We start from the raw sequence: 23,420 nt of genomic DNA, 5'->3' as shown, positions 1-23,420 counted from the left end.
ACCGGGACAGAATCCGGCGCCCCAACCGGGACTAGAACCCGGTGTGCCGGCGCCGCAAGGTGGAGGATTAGCCTATTGAGCCACGGCGCCGGCTTATAAATGTCATTTTTTAAAAATTTTAGTTTCAATGTGTTTATTGTTTTATATAAAAATGTGTTTAATTCTTGTCTCCTGAAACTTTACTGATACCTATTAACTTTTATTCCTCTTATAGCTCCAATGGCCTTCTGAATCCAGTTTCCAAGCTTGCAGATAATTAGGAGGTAGCAGGATTTCCTCAGGCAGATACACTTTTAGCCATGCTCTATGAAAGTTGATATGAAGGGAAGAAAATGTAGTTTTTTAGGTTGTAGACAAAAAATTCAAAACAGGGTTCTGGAGCTTTGGCAAAGGGACATACAAGTTATAATGCCTCCCAAGACATCTTCGTGCAACTGAGGTTCTTACACAAGAACGTTAAAGTTAACCTTGTATAAAAGTCATTTATGGCCAGTGCCGTAGCTCACCAGGCTCATCCTCCGCCTTGTGGCGCCGGCACTCCGGGTTCTAGTCCCTGTTGGGGCGCCGGATTCTATCCCGGTTGCCCCTCTTCCAGGCCAGCTCTCTGCTGTGGCCAGGGAGTGCAGTGAAGGATGGCCCAAGTGCTTGGGCCCTGCACCCCATGCGAGACCAGGAGAAGCACCTGGCTCCTGCCATCGGATCAGTGCGTTGTGCCGGCCATGGAGCGCCAGCTGCAGTGGCCGTTGTGGGGGGTGAACCAATGGAAAAGGAAGACCATTCTCTCTGTCTCTCTCTCTCCCTGTCCACTCTGCCTGTCAAAAATAAATAAATAAATAAAAATAAAAAAAAGTCATTTATGACTTATGAGGTCACAGAACCACGTTTTAAACAGATCTACAGGAAAAACATATTGAAACTATACAAATATAGTTTACCTTAAAATGAGCACATATAAAATAATTTTAAAATGATATCTATGAAAAATAAAGTTTGGCTCAAATTCTTGGCCCTTAATGGAAGTAAATGCTGCTGGGTTGATTGTCCTGAATATTTCATTTCTCAAATGTACCATGTGCATATGTATTACAGTGTATCTTCACAGTTGAACATGTTTATGTACACATATGCACACACACACAAATCTCTACACTGCAATAAGTGAATTAATTTCCATTAATTTCAATATAAGGGACTTAGACCCAATGATAGATGGACATTTTATTTTCCAATGAGCCAGTGCTGCATGCCTAATGATAATTACAAATCTAAGTATTTCTACAGTTTGGATTAGAAGCCTTATATCTACCATGTGTTAGACAATATGTGCTGGAAAACAGCCAAGTGAATGGAGAAAAAAGCAGCTAAACATAGACCAGAAAGATAGTGCATCAGGATAGGGTGACAGGTTTATGTGTTGCAATAATCAAAAGTTACCAGATCTTCTAGGATATCTTCCTTAAATATATGCTGTGGTTTTAAATTGCCTACCCATGTTTCTGCTGAAATGATTCGAATATTGTTTGCACAGGGTTAATTTTGGAAACTTCCTGTGCACATTTTGAATCTCTATTGATTTGTGTGCAATTGATTTGTGCTCAAATCGAATCAAATTTATCTGTGGACAAAGTATGACTTTCTATCAGCTATAGTGATGTTACTGACTTTTGCTCCCCAGAATTAGAAGATTTGATCTACTAGACTTTACCAGGTCATAGCTCATCCCAAGAGAATATCAGGCAACGACTAGGAATGAGGAGATGCTTGTTTCTAACGATTTCTTTTCAACTTCTCTCCCACTTCCTTTATATGTCCTCTACTACTTATGTCTGTTTGTGTATCTCAAAATGTAGGTGGCCAGTAAGGTGACAGGATTTCAGAAAGAGTGGAAATACTAATTTTTTGCCCTTTCTCAAATATTCTACCTACTAGCCAAAGCCTGAAAGTCAAGCATCACTTTTCTCTTTTAACAAATTCATTTTATTTTTGTTTTATTGATTGATTGATTGATTTGTGAGAGAGCAAGAGAGAAAGATATCTTCCATCCACTAGTTCACTCGCCAAATGCCTCCAATAACTAGGTCTGGACTAGGCCAAAAGCCCAGAATTTCATTGGTGACTCCCAAGTGAGTGTCAGGGACCCAAGCTAGTACTTGAATCATCACCTGCTGCTTTCCGTGGTTTGCAATAGCAAGGAGTTGGGTTAGAGGCAGAGGCAACAGGAATTGAACCCAGGTACTCTTATATGGAATGTGGGTATCCCACATCACAACGTAAACCCTGTCTTCATTTTATATTGCCTCTTAGAAATTGTTCACATAGGTGACTATACACTATTTCTTGAACATGCAGCATTCTGGACTTTTATAACATCATACTCTCCTGGTTTCCCTCCTATCTGACAGAGTGCTTCTTTGATCCTTTGTTGGCTTCCCATTCCTTGGCCTCTAAAAGTTGGGGTAACCCAGGGCTTAACTGTGGTCTGACTTCCATCTACTCTCATTACACAGGTGATATAATTTTGTTTTATGGCTTTTATATAAGTTCTATGCTAATATTTCTCAAATTTATATCTCCCTATTACTTCAGAGACCTATATTCCATTTGGCTTATTGACATTTGTTAGATGTCCAATAGGAATCACAAATATAATATGTTTAAAACATAACTGATTTCTCCTGCCCTCCTTGGCCCTGGTCAAAGATATCTGTTCATTATAGAGTATTTGTTGTCTCACTTAAAGGCACTAAAACTCACCCATGTACATAATGATAAAACTGAAGAATCACCCGTGATTTCCCTTTTTTCTCACAACTCACATTCACTGTCATCAAATGCTTTCAACTTTACTTCCAAAAGTGTTTCTTACATATTTCCACTTTTCAAAATCTCCTGTTACCACTGCAGTTCAAATTACTATTATTCCTCACCTGAACTAGTGTTATAGTCTCCTTAATGATTTTCTCAACTCTTCTCTTGCCCTCCTCTGCATTCAGCCCCTGGATTACTCTTTTGTAAATGTTAATCAATCCAAGCTTAATCTTATTTAGTCATTGCATAAATTGCCTTTCTGATCTCAACTTGAGTCACTTTACAGATCTTGCATGGTGTTGGTTTTCTCTTGCTGCTATCTCATCCCACCTATCACCTCCATGGGGATCTTCCCTGACCCCTACCCTAACTAAAACAGTTGCTAAACCCACCATGCTGGTCACTCTATGTAATTACTGGAAGTATTTGACTGCACTTTGAGCTGCAAAACTTGCTATGAAAATATTACTTATTTTCACCTCTTTAGAAGAAATGGAAGATGTTTCTTATATCGTCTTTTCTCCAATGTCTGACTGTTACTGTCCTTGGTGAATCAAGAAACATTGCGGCCGCCGCCGCGGATCAATAGGCTAATCCTCCACCTGCGGTGCCGGCACACTGGGTTCTAGTCCAGGTCGGGGCACCGGATTCTGTCCCGGTTGCTCCTCTTCCAGTCCAGCTCTCTGCTGTGGCCCTGGAAGGCAGTGGAGGATGGCCCAAGTGCTTGGGCCCTGCACCCACGTGGGAGACCAGGAGAAGCACCTGACTCCTGGCTTCAGATCAGTGCGGTGTGCCAGCTGCAGTGCGCCAGCCCTGGCGGCCATTGGAAGGTGAACCAACAGCAAAAGGAGGACCTTTCTCTCTGTCTCTCTCTCTCACTGTCCACTCTGCCTGTCAAAAAAAATTGCATAGTGACTGAAAATCTTAAATGCAAATATATATTCTTGTTCTTGAATTCCTGCCATTTTTTAATATTTTGTTCCTAAAAGGATCAACTCACTGGTTATCTGACTTCAGATATCTTGTATTAAATATTACACAAAAAATAAAGCCTACAGATACTCTTTAAAAATGGATATGAAAGATTAATTAATGTATGGCAAGTTTAGCCATGTATTTTTAGCAGAGAGATTTTCGTGCCACTCTAATTTCACTATTTGGAGAGTCTGTCCATGATTATGGTCAACCATGTCTGTATATGTTGCAATGGTATATGAAATTGTTAAATTTTTAACCAATGGAATTGCTTATTTTCTAACAAAACTTTTTGTAGAGCCCTAATAGATCAAACATAAAAAATGAAATTACTCTGATATAGCAGGGCATAAAGTGAGGTATTGAGTCTGCCTTTTCAGTGTTGCCCATTAAAACTTCTCTGGAAGCCTGTAGTATTAACCATGGAATCTTGGGGTTCTAAACTGTGGCTTTTTCCATTGGATTCAATATTTAATAGAATGAAATGTGGAATCAAAACACTAGACCCAATTCCTCTAGCTTAAGCTATTCCTAAATATATATTTAGCAGTAGTAATGGACACAAGAGATCCTATATAAATTGGCCACATTGATTTACATGACTTGACAGCATGTCCCATTTAAACAGACATTAAACCAGGACATTATTTACTTTGCTAAGAACAGAGATGTATGGCATTGAGATCACAGGTTACATCAAAGAAGACGCTGTAAAACCAGGGGAAATTACTCTTGAAATTAATGGATGATGCTAAAATTCCAAATTGCTATTAGTTGAAAAGGAGTTCAGTGGAGAAGGTCATCAAGTAGTTGTTTGTGTAGAGAAGATGTTCATGTTCCTCTGCTTCCTAATAAAACATTGATGTTTATACAGATTATGACTTCTTCAGTGTTGATAAACAAGACTAACTAGGAGTAGACAGATTAGGACTCATGGTTTATTTGAAAGTCCTCACCATCATTAGTCAAACTCAGATATTGTTCTGCCTACAAGATCACATCTTTATTAACAGTAGATAGTTCTAAGTCCAGGTTCACAGGTAGGTCACAGTTTATCAGTATTCTCTCAATAGCTGATTAAAAAATAAGACCCCTGGGTTGTTTACTGAGATTATTTCCAGAAGCTAGGGAAATATTCAATAGAAAGGGCCACTTCTGGAGAGTGACTGAAGAAGTCAATAAAGCTATCATCTGCCGTTGGTATCAATTAATCGAGGGAGAAGTCATGTTCGATGTCTCTTTTACTAGATAAGGGAACACTTTAGGCTGCTGAGAAACAGGTCAAATGATCATAAATGCTGGGTGTGTATGTGAAGACATAACCATAAATACTCTAACTTGTTTTCAGGCCAGAGATTGGTTTAAGGAGAATAATTCAACTGTCTGGAAGTCTTGGAGAGAAAGAGCTATATTTTAGTCTCCTTCGAGTCTTCCAGGTGTGGTATGTAATCAAGCCCCAATATGATACCACAGCCTGAAAGATTGTATGGTGTTCTGCATAGGTCCTAAGATCTTTCATCATCAGTTTAGAGGGTGCTTTTCTTGGGTTTCCAGTGATGACAATGCAAGTCTAACACATCAGATTGTTGTAACTCTCCACAACCAGGATTTGGGTTAAAAATTGGATTTGCATGTTTACTAAAATGTACCCAAAGAAAGAAAGCTCAGTGTAGCTGGGTACTCTGTTTTCCACCCACTCCTACTGTCATATGCAAATTCTGAAGGGAGGCACTGCAGTGTGGTAGGGCAATGCTGTTGTGTGTGTGTGTGCTACTTATTTATTTGAAAGAGTTATGTATATATAGAGAGTAAGTGTGTGTGTGTGTGTGTGTGTGTGTGTGTGTGAGAGAGAGAGAGAGAGAGAGAGAGAGAAATATCTCCCATCTGCTGTCATTCATTCCCCAAATGGTTACAACATCCAGGGCTAAGCCAGGTCAAAGCCAGGAGCCAGGAGCTTCATCTGAGTCTCCCATGTGAGTTGCAGGGGCTCAAGTGCTTGGACCATCTTCCACTGCTTTTCCTAGGCTATTAGTATGGAGGGGGATTGGAAGTGAAGGACCCAGAACTCAAATCAGCACCCACTGGGGGTGCTGGCATCTTAGGTGATGGCTTTATAAGCTACGCCACAATGCTGTCCCCAGTGCTGTTGTGTTTTAAACATCCTGGCAAGCTTGGGAATAGGACTCCTAGTGTCTTCAGAGTGTTAGATCACAAGTGACAATGAGCATTTTATATCTCTATTTCTGATGTAAGTTTCTGCCAACATGTTCTTAAAGCCTTCTGATTTCATTCTCACCTCTTGTTTTTTTTTTAAATAATAGTTTTATTGAAATATAATTAACATATCATAAAATTCACCCTTTTACGTTGTAAAACTCAGCGGCTTTTGGTGTATTCAGAATTGCAAAATTATCATCACAGTCTAATTTCAGAATATTTTCGTCCTTTCCATCCAAGTTAGAAGTCTCTTGTTTCCTACTCCCCATAGCGACTTCTTCCTGTATAGGTTTGCCTCGTCTAGGAATTTTTATCAGTTCAAAGCTGTGTTCTTTTTCCAAAGCTGTTTTCTGAGACATTAGGATAATTTTCAGTTTTCTCTCAAAGTTAGCTTAGAATAGTTTCATTCTTGCTTTACTATGAAAACAACACAACCATGGTCATTTCATGCTCATTTCATATTCTCTCTCTCTCTCTCTTTGTTTTCATCTTTCTTTTTTTGCTTATCTCAGTTAAACATCAAAATCATTATTTTCTTCATAAGTTCAGACATTTGCAACATCATATATAATCTCTATTTTTTCATGTAGCCCTATTAAATGCATCAGGAGGCAATATAAGATTGTGGTTAAGACTGTAATGTTTGGAGTCAGACAGACCTTTGTTATTATCAAAACTGCTGTCAAGTAATCTGAACTGCTGAGTTTGTGATCATGAGGTGAGTTGTTACTTCAGCTTCCTCATATATAGTGGGAATTACAATATTACCCAATTCCTAGGGTTGTTATAAAGGTTAAATAACTGTGTGAATGAAAAACACATGGGGCAATGCCTGGCATATATTAAATGCTTATTCTGTGTGACTTGATTCAATAATAAGAACATTGAAGATACTGATACACAGAGCTAAACTCTGAGTTTCTTGTACATTACTCTATTTCATTATATGATCCAAAACTCAGGTTGATTCCATTTCTGAAGATCAGAAATCCCTGAATCTGAACATCTGAGATTCAAGCCAAACCCTCCACATCCTTTGAAGATGCCACAAAGAACAACACACCCACTGAACCAAGTTAGTTGATTTACATTCCTTAAAGTCTCAAACAAAAATTTTCAGATTGGTTTAGGGACATCCCCATCCAAGGAAGAAAAGGGGTTCTTGGTAGTAGACCTCAGATTTTTCAGCCCCTGTGAGAACTTTAAAAAAAAAAGTTGATATTTTAGCTTGGATTTCACAGAGACCTAGAAATTATCAAGTCTTTCTCAGAGGATGGTGACTTTTTCCCTTGAGAACTGTTCTCCAGTATATCACAGGCTACACATTCACTCTTTACCATCAGAATTCATGCATAGGAATGGCAAGAACAGAAGGGAGATATTCCATCAAAACAGTTGGTTTGTGTGTTCTAAAACTCTGTGAAAAAAAAAAGGATAGTAAGGCATTGGAGATGAAACTTCACCCCCTTCAGAAAATGACACCACATGGAATGCTGAATACATCTCTGCATGAGATATTAGTGGCCTAGAAATAGAACTTAGTCAAATGAAGCTCATAGTCATAAATAGACAACTGAAGGCTTGGAAGTGTGGAGAGGGGATTTAATCAGGAAAATTTTCTTTTAATTTTAACAGTTTTTCATGACAGAGTCACTGAAGGGCTTAGAAAGAGGACTACTTTAAATTACATAGAGGGAAAGAGAGTAAAACAGCCAGTTCTTGTGTCAAGGCTACTAGCATGCAGGAATAGCACATTGACAGATGTGCCTCTCCTGTACCTTGCTTTGTTGGAATGTATATTGCAGTTGGAACAATGATGTCTAGAACTGGACTATGGGAGTGACAAACAGACTAAGGTAGAATTTAATAGACTATCCTAGAAACTCTACCTGTTGCTACTTTGTAGGCTTTAACACAACACATGGAGCTGGGTTTGTTGTGAACATTGCAGATAACTGAACCATGCACTTGGCCAAAAGTTGGTACTAGAAGCCCATAGCAATTAATCAGTGTAATTTAGTGGTTAAGAGCACAGCCCCTGGAGTTAGATCTACCTGGATTGTATTGTCTCCCCTCTTATTTGCTCTCTGTCACCCACAACTGTTTATTGAATGCAAAGATATATACAGACACTATGTTAGGTGCTAGAGATATAATATGCAGTAATACTAGATATGGTCACTGCTCCTTTGCAGATTATGGTCTAGTTGTGTATGTGTAGAAGACTGAAGAAACAAATAAAATAAGTACAAATTGTAAGAGTTTCTTTTTCTAAAGTTGGTATCATTTTTATTTAGGGTATATACAAATTTCATGTATTTCATATATATAGCTTTAATAACATCGTGAAACACCCCACCCTATTCTCCTTCTGCCCATGCACTCACCCTTCCTCCTCCTTCTTCTTTTATCCCCTCTTTTAATTTTTACAGTGATCTATTTTCAGTTTACTTTACATTGATAAGATTAACCCTACACTATGTAAAAAGTTCAAGAAATAGGAAGAAGAAGGAGGAGGAGGAGGAGGACGACGACGACGACGACGACAAGGGCTATAAGCAATCATTGAATCTCAAAATGTAAATTCACTGCTATAGAATATATTTTGGTATTCTATTAGGTACCACAGATCAGAGAAAACATATGGCATTTGTCTTTTGTGACTGAGTTATTTCAATAAGTATATTGGTTTTTGGTTGCATCCATTTTGTTGCAAAAGACACAGGATTTCATTCTTTTTTACTTGTAGGATTTTCCATGTAAGAAACAAATAGCATTTGGTGACAGGGTAGAGAGCAAGGTATGTACACAATAAGATGTCATGGGAATCTTTACTACTCACTTAGTGTGCAAATTTAATCTAAAATTCTCTCACCTGTAAACTAGGGTTAACAATAGTGCCCTCCAAAGAGGTGATGCATATGTACTGCTTGGGTCAGTCAGTTCCTGGCACTTAGTGCAACAATTGCTACTAGTATTTTTAACAGTGCGTAGTGGTACTAAGCCTTTTCTTCTCTAAACTATCCCGACTTCCTTCAGCCATTTTCACCCCAAAATAGTTTTCTGATCTTTCACTTTTTAGTTGCTTTCCTGCCAAATATTGAGATTGGAGTTTTGAATCCTATCTTTATAATTATATAAACTAGAACTTGAGGAGGACCTGGCTGAGATTCTAAGAGAGGGTTTCTAGTGGCAAAGTTGAAATGCAAACATTCTGGCAGAGTGAACCTGAGGCAAAATAGTTACCAAAGCAATTGGTGTTCCATACTTCTCCAGGCATCTTTGGTGCCTGTCACTTGATCAGTGGATATTTTGTCTCAAAAGTTTGAACTAGAGCCCTTCCCTACTTATTCCCAAAGGAGCTAACATAAAGAACATGCTGACTCCCATTGCTACCTTACTCTGCAATGATATTAGTTTTTGTCACCATATAACTCTGAGGGGATATGTTTGCACTCCATGTGCATAACAATAATTGTTCTCCTCAATGTTTGTCTCATGGGAAGACCTGATAAATTTGTCTTTATATCTTTCTTTCAAGTTGGGAGGAATAGCCACTAAAAGAGATAACAGAACAATCAATCACAGCAACAGGGATAACTGACTAGGTAGATGCTTGTGAGAAAAAAAAATCTGAGAGTTTATACTGGATCAAAAGTTTACTGTGTGTTAAGTTTTTAAAGGCCACTTAATGTTTTCAGCTATTCATGCTTCAGTTTCTATTTCAGTGAAATAAGACTGATAACACTATTTACAAGGTTGTGGGGAGGATTAAATGAGTTAAATGAGTGATGCTTGGAACAATGCTTTGTATATAACAAGCATGTGGAAAGTGCCATTGTCTTAGTGAGACTGGTCTTCTGTTTATTAAAATCTATTATCCAGATCAAAGATAGTGACATAGTCTGCTATACTTGGGGCTGGCTAGACCACAGTTGGAGGGTTGGGTCCAGTTCTTGGTACTACACAGATGTATTCTGTTTGTACCATTGGAAACACTCCCCCACCCCCCACACACTACTATTAACTAAACTCTAGACTTCATTCAGATGTCATCATTTCTAAATTGTGATAAAATATGTATAACATAAAATTTATCATTTAAACCATTTCTTAAATATCAAGTTCAGTGATATTAAGTATATTCAAATTACTGTACAACCATCTCCATCATCCAACTCTGAACCCCTTGGTAACCATCAGTTTGTTTTCTTTAAAAATTTTTTGAGGTATAATCCATATACAAAAAATAGTACATATTTACTTAATGAGTTTGAGAATAAGTGTGTACCCATGAAACCATCACTATAATCTCTGCTATAAGCATATCCATATTCATAAACAATTTCCTCTTATTCTCTTTCTTACTCACTATCATTATTAACATAAGATCTACCCTCTTAGCATAATATTAAATACATTATATAGTGTTAAATATAGTCACTATGTTCATCCATTGGATTTATAGGACTCATTCATTTTGTATAACTGATACTTTGTAGCCTTTGACTAATACTTCCCAATCCCTTCTTCCCCCAGCCTCTGGCAACCTCCATTCTACTCTCTGCTTTTATGAGTTTGACTATTTTGTATTCTTCATGTAAGTGGTATCACACAGTATTTGTTCTCCTGTGTCTGGATTAAGTTACTTAGCACAATGTTTTTGAGGTCCATCCAGGTTGTTGCAAATGACAGGACTTCCTTTTTTTAAGGGCTGAATAATACCATATGACATGTATATTCCATGCTTTCTTTAGCCATTGATTTGTTGATGGAAACTTTGGTTGCTTCCATGTCTTGGCTATTGTTTATAATGCTGCAATGAATATAGGCATGCAAATATCTTTTGGTGATTTTGATTTCAATTTCTTCAGATCTAGAGTCAGAAGTGAGGTTGCCGAATCACATAATTCTATTTTTAATTTTCTGGGAAACATTTATACTGCTCTACCTACCTACCTGCCTATCATCTATCTCAAAGGGAGGGAGAGGGGACCAGTGTTGTGGCATAGCGAGTGAAGCCGCCACCTGTAGCAATGGCACCCACGTGCGTGCTGATTTGAGTCCCAGCTACTCCTCTTGTGATCCAGCTCCCTGTTGGTATCCTGGGAAAGGCAGCAGAAGATGGCTCAGTGCTTTGGCTCCTGCCACCTACATAGGAAGCTCAGATGAGTCTCCTGCCTCCTGGCTTTGGCCTGGCCCACCCCTGGCCATTGCAAACATCTAGGGGGTGGACAAGTGGATGGAAGTTCTTCTGCTCTCTCTCTCTCTCTCTCTCTCTCTCCTCTCTGTAACTCTTTCAAATAAATCTTTAACAAAAAGGGAAAGGAGAGAAAGAGAGGAAGCTACCATCCACTGGTTCATTCTCCAAATACCTGCAATGACCAGTGCTGGGCTAGAGGCCAAAGCCAGGAACACAATCCAGGTTTCCCAAATGGCTAACAGGAATCCAATTCTTGAACCGTCACTGCTGCCTCGCAGAATCTGAACTAACATGAATATGGAACCAGGAGACAGAGCCAGGAATCTCAAACTCAATTGGACTGCAATGTGGAGCATGTGGGACACGGGTATCTTAACCACTAGTCTAAATGTCCCCTCTCTGTAGAAATATTTTCCTCCCCTAACCTATTAATTATTTTGTCTATGGGTTCTTGTTTCATGAATTTATATATATATATATATATAAATATTATATATACATATATTATATATATTATATATATTATATATATAAATATTATATATTATATAATATAAATATTATATATTTATATTAATTTATATTCTGGGTTAAGTTTGAGACTTATGTTATTTTCTTCTCCTTTTTTCTTTGTATTCCCATGAAGAACTTTTCCTATAATAGTGGATTTCCCTGCTGTTTTTTAATGGACTTGTAAAGATGAGAGGTCTGCTTGACTAAGAGGATCCTCAGAAATAACTGTTTCCTCAAGCATATTAATTTTAGTACAGAGGAGGTAAGTAATTCTCTTCAGCATCTGTAGGATGAAGAACTGGCTCATTTCCCCCAATGGCAGTGGAAAAATCTCATTAGTATCTATCTATAAATTGAGGTCATCTTGATGCTTATTCCAAAGTCTTTGGTTTCTGCATACTTAATGAAAAATTTGATCCGCCAATATTTTACTAGCTGTGTGAAGAGTTAATGATCCATTCTTGACAACAGGGATCCTCCCAAATGTTATGTCCCTTGAAGTCAGTAGAAAAATGATGCTCTTTGGCCAGAGGTTAATACTGATTGATGTTGCCATACGGTAAAGCAGATTAAAGAACAAGAAGGGAGAAAAGACACAAAATTATCATTGCTTCTGATCATGGGGATACTGGGCAGTATGGCATGAATAATACAGAGACTTCCCACCCTTTGAAAGGGATCTGAAATAGTGGCATAGGAACTGTCTTGACTCTTAAAAGGTAAGATCCCTGAAGACACCCTAATACAATGGGGCACATGAAGATAAATGGTGGTAATCAATGGAGGCATAACACTTTATGAACCCAGAAAGGATTCTGCCTTTTCCATTTTAAGGGGCTTGATGTCAACACAACCAGCAATTCTTGTGCATTTCTCTCTAATTCTTAATAGGCAGTAGAGTCTAGTTTAACAATACTACCTGATTGCCAATTAATTTACTCATTTGTTAATGGGGTAATTATAAATTCTTGACATGTTAGATTCTTGTGGGTCTTACACATTACACTATACACAATAAATAATCAAATGTTGGCTAAGGAGAAAAGAATACGCCAATATTTTCTACTGATAGTATAATAATAATAAATACATGACTTCTCTGCTTAACATAGCACTGACCTTAAAAGAGCTTAGGTATTGTGTTTAAAATTGTCGGGTAGATCTTGTGAACAAAATGTCTCCCTCATTCTCCATTATGATGTCTGAAATTTCATTAAGATTTTGTTCACTGACTTATAGGACACTTTCTTAAAGATTTATTTAGTTTTAATTTGAAAGGCAGAGTCACAGAGAGGGAAGGAGAAAAGGGGAGGGGTGATATTGGTCTCCATCAGACCATTCTAGGCTGTCAACTAGGCAAATCATATATTACTAGCTGGTGTTGCTAGAACTAGTGCATACTTAGGTTACCCGAGGGCCTCCCTCCATAGGCTCACTCACTCTCTGGGTGGACTTTTGTCCATTATTTCTTCCCCAGTGTTCCATTTCTGCCAACTGGAAATTGGCATTCCCATTACTGCTATAGTCAATTACAGTATTCCTCAAATGAAGACCAAGTAGGTTAAGTCATCACCATTCCACATTCTACTCTTAATACACCTCTAACTATACTATGATCAGTACTTTCTAGTTTTTGGTTTCTGATTGTGATTATAGCCTTGATTTCTTAATAGTTCATGAAACTATTAATTTATAATGAGATATTCTACCTGCTATATAAATAGCTACCATTGTGTAGATATTAGTGTTGCTTGCCTATCACCTATGGTGTAAACACCTGAGCACTTGGACTTTACCATACTCATGGTTGACTGACTATTACTTCTACTAGGCATTTTTAGTCCTTTTTTTAGCAAATAAGAAAAGAAAGTCACTTTGCCTTTAAAAATAAATTTTAGGGTTGACAAAGACTAGAGGATGGTTTTGACTTTTAAGATGTAGCCAGGGTAGCTCCTGATATCATATTAGATAAATATGACAGGCCTTTTATAATGACGCATGTCTGTGTGTTGTGCTGAGGTAGTTTCTAGAGCAGTGATCTCCAAAATGGGATGTCTGAAGAAAATATTAGAAATTCTAATGATAACTTCATTATAAGAAAGGAATTAGAATGTAATTACATTTGCTACTTGACTGGAATTGGTCCCCTTATGCAGTATCTGTATCAGAGGCTCTTGTGCTGCCTAAGATATACCAGGTATCCCAAGCAAATAGCAAAACTTCCAGAACTGAAATCTAGTTTGTTTGCTTTAAAATTATTGTAAGATATTGTACTTTACATGTGTCTATATCAGTAAATTTGTGAATAATATTTCTAGCTTCAGCTAAGTAAATGCTCACAATATATATGTGTGATTTAATATTTCTTCAAAGCAACTTTGGTTTGAAGAACATACTAATAACATAAAGTCAAATGAAAAACAATAAAATAGCAAAACTGGCACTTCTATTTCTGGTATGAACTTTTCATCTGCCATTGATTTGGCAGGTAAAAACAGTGAAACAGTGATGATCTAATTAGTTTGGAAAAACAGTTGTCTAAAAACTAAAACAAAAAATTTTCAAGCAGACTGAAAAACTGTTCATTATCACTAATAATAATGTCTTATACCAAGTTTATACATATATATATATATATATTTATTGAATGTCAGAGTTATAGAGAGGGAGAAAATGAGAAAGAGAAAGCGAGGGAGAGAGAGAGAGACTGAGACCTTCCACCCATTCCATGCATTCCATCCTTTGATTCACTCCCCAGATGGCTGCAATGGCTAGGGCTAGGGCAAACCAAAGCTAGAAGCCAGGAGCTTCATCCAGGTCTACCACTTGGGTGCAGGGGCTCAAACACTTGGGCCATCTTACACTGCTTTTCCTAGGCCGTTATCAGGGAGCTGGATCAGAACTCGAGCAGCCAAGACATGAACAAATGCCCATATGAGATGCTGGCATCTCAGGCAGCTGTTCTACCACTACACCAAAATGCCCGTCCCCTAAGTTTATATTTTACCTTGAGATTTTAGTGAATTTCAGTGGAACATGTCCATAACTGGAGACAGGAACCTTTATATATATTTGGATATATCCTTTAAAATGTTTTATCATACATGATCAAAAGATTACGAGACCACTGATCTGGTCTCTGCAGCTTACACTGGTCTGGCTCTGGTTAGATTGAAGCCTTAATCTAAGCAATGCTTAATACAGGAAAACTCTTACTCCATACCTTCTTCATATCTGTTCTTCAGCTTCTACCCTACCTCCTGGTTTTCTGGTTGTTTCCTTTATATTTCAGAGCCCAATGGTTCTGGTATTCCTATCCCCACCTCTATATAATCAGTTATGTTTATTCATTAACAATTTCTTGAGCAGTTTTATAGTCTGGCTCTTAACACTAATATACCCTTTTTTAAAGAAAGATTTATTTATTTGAAAGTCAGAATTACACAGAGAGAGGAGAGACAGAGAGAGAGAGAGGTCTTCCATCCACAAGTTCACTCCCAAGATGGCCACAATGGCTGGAGCTGTGCCGATCTGAAACCAGGAGCCAGGAGCTTCTTCCGAGTGTCCCACGTGGATGCACGGGCCCAAGGACTTGGGCCATCTTCTACTGTTTTCCCAGGCCATAGCAGAGAGCTGGATTGGAAGTGGAGCAGCCGGGGGTCTTGAACCGGCGCCCATATGGGATGCTGGCACTTCAGGCCAGGGTGTTAACCTGCTGCACCACAGTGCCAGTCCCTAATATATCCCTTTAAAAGGGTTTTGCCCCCTTTCTAGAACATAATTGGATTTTTGAATAATTTATAAAATAGTGGCTTCTTTAAGAATAAGGTCAATTGTTTTGCTAGTCTACATTGTATTTGCTGAACTGAAAAGTATTTGTTCTTGTGGGCTCAAAGCATGATATTATTTTTTAAAAAGACCCCAGTAAAGTATAATTCTACCCAAATTAGGCAATGCAGCACTATTAACAATGATGTCAGTAGGCATTACATTTATTGGATTCTAAAGAACTTGAAGGTGCCCTCCAAATTATAAATATCATGGTTTGGCTGCTTGTAATTTGAAACTTTTTCATTGGTGTATAAGAAAAAACGACTCAAAGTGATTTGAGAGGAAAAATTGACTCATGTAACTGAATGGTTCAGGGAGGGTTCTGCCTTTCTCTCTTCTGATGTTCTTAAACAAGTTCTTCCCTAATGTTAGGAAAGATATGCAAAAGCAACTGGAGACTTGCATCTTGCTACCTTAGCAGCTGTAGCAGAGAAACTCTGTTCACATCTTTAGGTTCATTCTCATTGGCCTGGCCTGGGACATCTGCTTTTCTGTGAATTCAGGGGATATAATCAGCCTCATCCATACCACATGAACTGAGAGTAGTGGAGGGATTATTTTCTGAAGGAAATACACCAGTTATTACCAAAGAAAAGGACATTGGACTATCACAAGCAAAGAGTTTGCTTTCTTATTATGTTAGCCCTTGGACTGAATATGGTTTATTTGGGGTTGGTCAGTAGCTTTCATTGTATGGATGGTTCTGTTATCTGTGAGCTTCTGGTACTTGAAAATAGAACCTTGTTTTTCTTGGTTTCATCTGTCCTAAACAACAGAAACAATAAATGTAAAATAATAAAAGATCTCAAGCTTATCTCATGTTCATTCTGTACCCCTCATTCTTTCACTCTTTACATTGTAAATATTGAAGGAAAGAGTCCAATTCTTAGTATGGAGGGTGAGTCCTAAGTTACCACTGTGGGACTTAATTTTTTTCATGAAAACATGAAGGCTCACCAGTTCCATCTAAGCTAATCAGAGCCAGAAAAAGAAATTATGGAAAAATAGTTAACTTCTTCAATTGCGTTGACTTGGGGAATAGAACTAAGATTTTTAACAGAAATCCCCTATATATCATTCCATTCTACCTATTGCAGTGGGTCCTCATACAACAAGAGACAGGAAATACATTATAAAATCTGGAAGATCAAACAAGACTATAGATCAGGAGTTCTGGATTCAGGAATAGGCCCAAATCAAAAAACCAGAGCCTTCATACACCCTTTTTTCTATCATATATAGTTATAAGATGTGCCTGTAATTCATTAGAATCCAGTCAAAGAAACGCTGAACAGGACTTATGCCATTTAGAAGGTCCTCAGGCCCCAGCATACTGCTCACAAGTGTCCTAGGCTTTCTAGCCAGTTGCCATTGAAAGACTGGGTGTAAGGTAAGGGAAATCATTACCAATGTTTTCATCTTCATTTAGTCCAGATTGAACATATTATGATGATATTATTATGATGAACAAATGTTAATGTATCATGAAAACAGAAGTATTGACAATTCTTAGCAGTGGCTGAAGCATGTAAGGATGCTGAATACTGTTCCTTCAGTTGACATTTTGCAATAAGCCTGAATGGGGTGCATGAAAGAGGGAGAAGGATTAGGAGATGAGATTAGCATCATGGGGATTTTTCCTGCCTGTTCAAGCTGTCACTTGTTAATTGCATTCAGCTCTCCTCACAGTCAGTAGAAGGTGACTGGAATTATGAATATGAAACCTTCCAGGTTTTTAATCATTTGCAACCAATGACTGATTGACTGACACAACTGGATTTGCATTTTAAGTAGCTATTGGCATCCTTCCACTACCTAATACAATACGGACAATACTCTGACAGTGTGCCAGAGATAATGCAATTATCATTGAGTTTCCTTAGACATGTTTTGTATTATCTACTTAAAAGAATCCTATTTCCTTACTGTAATCTAATCTAATGTGGACCTGACTATCTTAAATGAGACAGATAGTTTAAAGACGAAAGGCTAAACTGGAGATGGGCTAAGGTGCTTGCAGCCCTTGCCTCCCATGTGAGACAAATCTTCCATGTAATCCGTGTCAATAAGGAGGCCCCAGCTCCAGGTCTTCACTCTTAAATCCCTAGAGACATCTGTGGTACATAAGGCCATTTATATGGATGTTTCCAGTTATTATATTCTTCAGAAGAGATCTTGAGGAGATGTTTAGTTCATTTCCCTCCCTATAGGAGGGATTGCACTGAAATTATTCCAGAAGACCTTGTCCCATGTTGAAAAAGTCTCCATGACCCAAGTCTTTCATCCTCTCTCTGTCTTTCCCAATATGCCATAATACTGCCCATTAGCCTTTTCTCTCAGGAACTTTTCTGTCTCATTGATGTTCCTGAGGTGTAACTCATATTTAAAATACTATCTTTTGCTTCATATCATGGTGCTTTGTAACTCCTGGATACTACCATCAACTCTCTTTCATCCTCCCTGGGAAAACTATTTGATTTCTTTTATTTTTTTCCTTGTAGAATTTGGGTGATTAATGCCTGTTAATCAACTTTGCACTGGCCTTGAGCCCTACGTAGGTATGCACAGGATTTGAATTTGTGACACCCAGAATTGGTGCCTATTGTCACTCTCAAAATAGGTACACAGGGAGATGGTGGGCAGCCAGGGGAAGATTCTCAGTTTGACTAAGAATCAGGCCAGGAGGGACATAGCCTGTAAAAGAAAATAGTGTATCTTTGTATTTGGGGCAACATTAAGTAAGCTTGCAGACTCACAATAGCCATACTATGAATGATATCATTAATCATAGACCCTCTAGATTCTTTTAGAAAAATAGTTCAGCCACCCCCTGGGAGGGATGTTTGTGCTTCCGTTCTTTTATATGGTAGGCAAGCTCTCATAGTGGCTGCCATTACCAGACAGGTGAGCATATGGTAGGAAGGGGAGAGGGGTCAGTAAATGGTGCATTCCTTATCAACTTCATGTCCATTAAGCAGGTGGGCAGACTGCAACTCGATCATCAATACAATGTCTAGTCCAAAGCCTTCGGGAACATTTTCTCTTCTTACTGGTCAATTATTTATTCAAACAAGCACAAATAGTGCTCCGTATATACCAGATACTGTTCTTTTTTTAACTTTCATTTAATGAATATAAATTTCCAAAGTACAACTTATGGATTACAATGGCTTTCCCCCTCCATAACTTCCCTCCCACCAGCAACCCTCCCCTATCCCACTCCCTCTCCCCTTCCATTCACATCAAGATTCATTTTCAATTCTCTTTATATACAGAAGATCAGTTTAGTATATATTAAGTAAAGATTTCAACAGCTTGCACCCCCATAGCAACATAAAGTGAAAAATACTGTTTGAGTACTCGTTATAGCACTAAATCACAATGTACAGCACATTAAGGACAGAGATCCTACATGAGGAGTAAATGCACAGTGACTCCTGTTGTTGACTTAACAATTGACACTCTTGTTTATAGTATCAGTAATCACCCTAGGCTCTAGTCATGAGTTGCCATAGCTATGGAAGCCTTTTGAGTTCACTGACTCTTATCATATTTAGACAAGGTACAGTCAAAGTGGAAGTTCTCTCCTCCCTTCAGAGAAAGATACCTCCTTCTTTGAAGACCTGTTCTTTCCACTGGGATCTCACTCACAGAGTTCTTTCATTTAGGTCACTTTTTTTGACAGAGTGTCTTGGCTTTCCAACCTGAAATGCTCTCATGGGCTTTTCAGCCAGATCGGAATACCTTAAGGGCTGATTTTGGGGCCAGAGTGCTGTTTAGGACATCTGCCATTCTATGAGTCTGCTGTGTATCCCTCTTCCCATGTTGGATCGTTCTCTCCCTTTTTTGTTCTATCGGTTAGTATTTTCAGACACTAGTCTTGTTTATGTGATCCCTTTGATTCTTAGTCCTATCATTATGATCAATTCTGAACAGAAATTGATCAAATGCACTAGAAATTAAAGGGATACAAATTGGGAAGGAAGACGTCAAACTATCCCTCTATGCAGACGACATGATTCTTTATTTAGGGGATCCAAAGAACTCTAATAAGAGACTACTGGAACTCATAGAAGAGTTTGGCAAGGTAGTAGGATATAAAATCAGTGCACAAAAATCAACAGTCTTTGTATACACAGGCAATGCCACGGTTGAGAAAGAACTTCTAAGATCAATCCCATTCACAATAGCTACAAAAACAATCAAATACCTTGGAATAAACTTACCCAAGGATGTTAAAGATCTCTACGATGAGAATTACAAAATCTTAAAGAAATAGAAGAGGATACCAAAAAATGGAAAAATCTTCCATGCCCATGGATTGAAAGAATGAACATCATCAAAATGTCCATTCTCCCAAAAGCGATTTATAGATTCAATGCGATACCAATCAAGATACCAAAGACATTCTTCTCTGATCTAGAAAAAATGATGCTGAAATTCATATGGAGACAAAGGAGACCTCAAATAGCTAAAGCAATCTTATACAACAAAAACAAAGCCGGAGGCATCACAATACCAGATTTCAGGGCAGTTGTTATCAAAACAGCATGGTACTGGTACAGAAACAGATGGATAGACCAATGGAAGAGAATAGAAGCACCAGAAAGCAACCCAAACATCTACAGCCAACTCATATTTGATCAAGGATCTAAAACCAATCCCTGGAGTAAGGACAGTCTATTCAATAAATGGTGCTCGGAAAACTGGATTTCTATGTGCAGAAGCATGAAGCAAGACCTTACCCCTTACACAAAAATCCACTCAACATGGGTTAAAGACTTAAATATACGACCTGACACCATCAAATTATTAGAGAACATTGGAGAAACCCTGCAAGATATTGGCACCAGCAAAACTTCCTGGAAAAGACCCTGTAGGCGCAGGCAGTCAAAGCCAAAATTAACTATTGGGATTGCATCAAATTGAGAAGTTTCTGTACTGCAAAAGAAACAGGAGAGTGAAGAGGCAACTGACAGATACTGTTCTAAGCACTTCACAGGTAGTAATTCATTGTCCAGTGGCTTTCTCTTGCATACTATGCAGGTGTATAGTGTAAGATTTGGCAAGGATGGACAGAGAAAGAAATGATCCTCCCGAAGCATTGAACTCTCTTTTGCTTTGTTCATTTTGTTCTTGTTTCTCCTATATTAATTACAATGAGAGGTTTCTCTCCAGCTGTTTTATCAATTGGTTTTCCAATGGTAAAACCAGAATGCCTGATGAGAAATTTGGGTGATTCTGTTAATTTCTCAGATGTCTGTGATTGGCACAGCTATGAATCCCACACTTTTCTCGGCCTCCATTTCCTGTAATGTCTGTATGCTTGAGATGAGACCAGATGAACCCTGGATTACCTCCAGCAGAATCATGGAATTTGAGGATAATCTTGTTAAAATACAGATTTCTGGGCTCTACTCCTAACCCTGTGAATTCAAACTTTAAGAAGGAAACCCTGGAATACATGTGTTAGCATGATCCTCTTCAAAATGTTTTTGATGCTTATATAACTGAGATATACTTCCCCACGAAGCTTTGTGAATAACCAGGCTGCAGAATTAATATGAAGATTTTGAAAAAAAAATGCAGGTGCCATTGTCCCACCTGTGGAGAGTTTGTGCAGTCACTGGATAGCAAATGTTTGACAATCACTTACTACAATAAAGACAAAAATAACAGCAAAAAATGGATTTGTAGCATTTGTCATTGTCCATGGTGTAAATAATAATATGGCATATTTCAAAGCTACAGTTAGGAAGTAACTGAACTCACAGTTCGGGAATACATGAGAACAATTGATTCCTGCAAAGCACTACCAGCCAGCACCAGCATACTAAATGGGTGAATATGCGAGGGTATGAGTAGGAAGTTGGCAATAACAAAGGTGCAGGGCCTTGAATGTCACTGTAGGTGGCAGAGCTGGGATTTAAACTCAGCTCTTTGTCACTCCAAAGATGAGTTATCTATGCCTTTGTGCATGGAATATTCATTCACTTCAGCTGTGTCTGTGAAAATTCCGTCCATTCTTTAGGGTCTGGTTCAGCTGCAGCCACTTCCATGAAGCCTTCCAGGCATCATTTTCCCACCGCCAACGGATGTATCCTTTGTCATTGCTATGGGATGGGTTATGGCAAAATATCAGTATTAGAGGCAGGCTCCTTAAGCAGAACCACTCGGCTTAAAACAGGGAAGCCTGGTACAGGAAATCACTGGGGCATAGAGTTTTGTGTTCATACGTACATGAACTAATACCTTGTTTTTTTTATATATGTAAAATGGAGATAAGAGGAACCCTGCAGGGCCATTGTAAAAGTTAGTAATAATTTATGTGAAATGCCAGGTGCTTAGTAAATGATCAATAAATGGCAGATATTATTATTTCATATACTTACACTTGCCATACACCAACAAATGCCACTTAACACTTTGCATCCTCAATTAATTACAACACCAAGTGCCACTTATACTTTGCATCCTCAATTACTTAGTATAAATGGTGTAACCTGTAGTGTAACTTTCCCTTTATCAACATTGAACACCAATCCCCTACCCACCCAAAAGGGTCAGCATTAGATCTTGTCTTTGGTGATTCTCATCCTTGCCCCAAACATTGATCAGGATCGCCAAACCTTGCAAGAACTATGCATTTGGTTGTCCTGTACCCTACCAAGCTGTAAATGGCTAACTCATTTGATGTCTACTCACACTTTGTACCTCACCTTCTTTCTTGCTGTCAGGACTATGTGTAAATGAAGACAGATAAGGTTGCAACTGAGATGGGGGTCAATGTACTATAGTACCAGTGTGTCAAAACTCTCTTTCCAAGTACTTTGGTCTGCTTGAGTGTCAGCCAGTCTCAGTAAGCTGAAGAAGTGATGAAGAGATTGTCAAAGAAACAACCAATACCAATCCATCAACTCAGCCTTTGGCCTGCGGGCAGAGATAGCCTGATGTGTTTGGAGTTCACAAGCTGAGGCCTGAATCCTCCAGGGTCATTGCTGTTAAGCTGGTATGCTGGGAAATCTCCAATGCTACAAAACTTTGTGGTGTCTTAAGTTGTTATTTGATACTTTTCTTTTTTTAAGGTGTATTTATTTATTTGAAAGGCAGAGTTACAAATAGAAGGAAAGACAGGGAGAGAGAGAGAAAGATCTTCTATCTGGTGGTTCACTTCCCAAATGGCCACAGTGGCTGGTGCTGGGCTGAAGCCAGGAGCAAGAGCTTCTTCCAGGTCTCCTACGTGGGTGCAGGGGCCCAAGTATTTTGGCAATCTTTCACTTATTTCCCAGGCACATAAACAGGGAGCTGGATTGAAAGTAGAAGAGCCAGGACTCAAATCTGTGGTGCCAGTGTTGCAGGTGGTGACGTAACTCCCTATGCCACAACACCAACCTTGAAATACTCTTCGTTAGGCTAAGACATTATTGAAGCATGCTGTTCCAAGTGTAATGGTTGTAAGTGAAGCTGTGATCTGTTGTTGACAGCCATGCAGAAATAAGTTTATCTGGCATGTCAGTCATTCACTAATACTTGTACATATAAGATTCAGGTGAGTGAGGTTTAAAATTATAGCCAGAATGGGTTGAACTGGGGAATTCTTGGCTACTGGGTCTGAACAAGATTAACACAGGCCCTGAAGAGTTGGGTGTAATGGGAAGAAGAATCTTGGAGTGTTGTTGAAAGTAAATTGGGCCATTCCAGAAATGGGGGGGGGGCTGTTATGGTTCAGGGTACAAACTTTCTAGATTTTGCAGTCTTGCCTAAGGCTGATTCGGGGTCTTAGACTTAGAGAATCTCCCTGAATTGCCAAGCAATTGGTTTCACTCGCTGTTGGTCTGCATGGAGAAACAGTAGATAATGGTGTGATAATATT

The 23,420-nt window shown here is 38.6% G+C and overlaps 1 non-coding gene across 1 annotated transcript; it reads right to left on the bottom strand.

The window, feature by feature from the left end:
* Positions 1-6,500: 6,500 nt before the first annotated feature.
* LOC127485061 (small nucleolar RNA SNORD72) lies at positions 6,501-6,574 on the bottom strand. The gene has a single exon (XR_007912260.1). It is a non-coding gene; the product is annotated as a small nucleolar RNA SNORD72 (small nucleolar RNA).
* Between the last annotated feature and the right edge of the window lie 16,846 nt (positions 6,575-23,420).

This window comes from Oryctolagus cuniculus, chromosome X, assembly GCF_964237555.1.
Source record: "Oryctolagus cuniculus chromosome X, mOryCun1.1, whole genome shotgun sequence".
NCBI lineage: Eukaryota > Metazoa > Chordata > Mammalia > Lagomorpha > Leporidae > Oryctolagus > Oryctolagus cuniculus.
The sequence above is the reverse complement of the archived record's forward strand: the minus strand, read 5'-3'. Positions and strand labels throughout refer to the sequence as shown.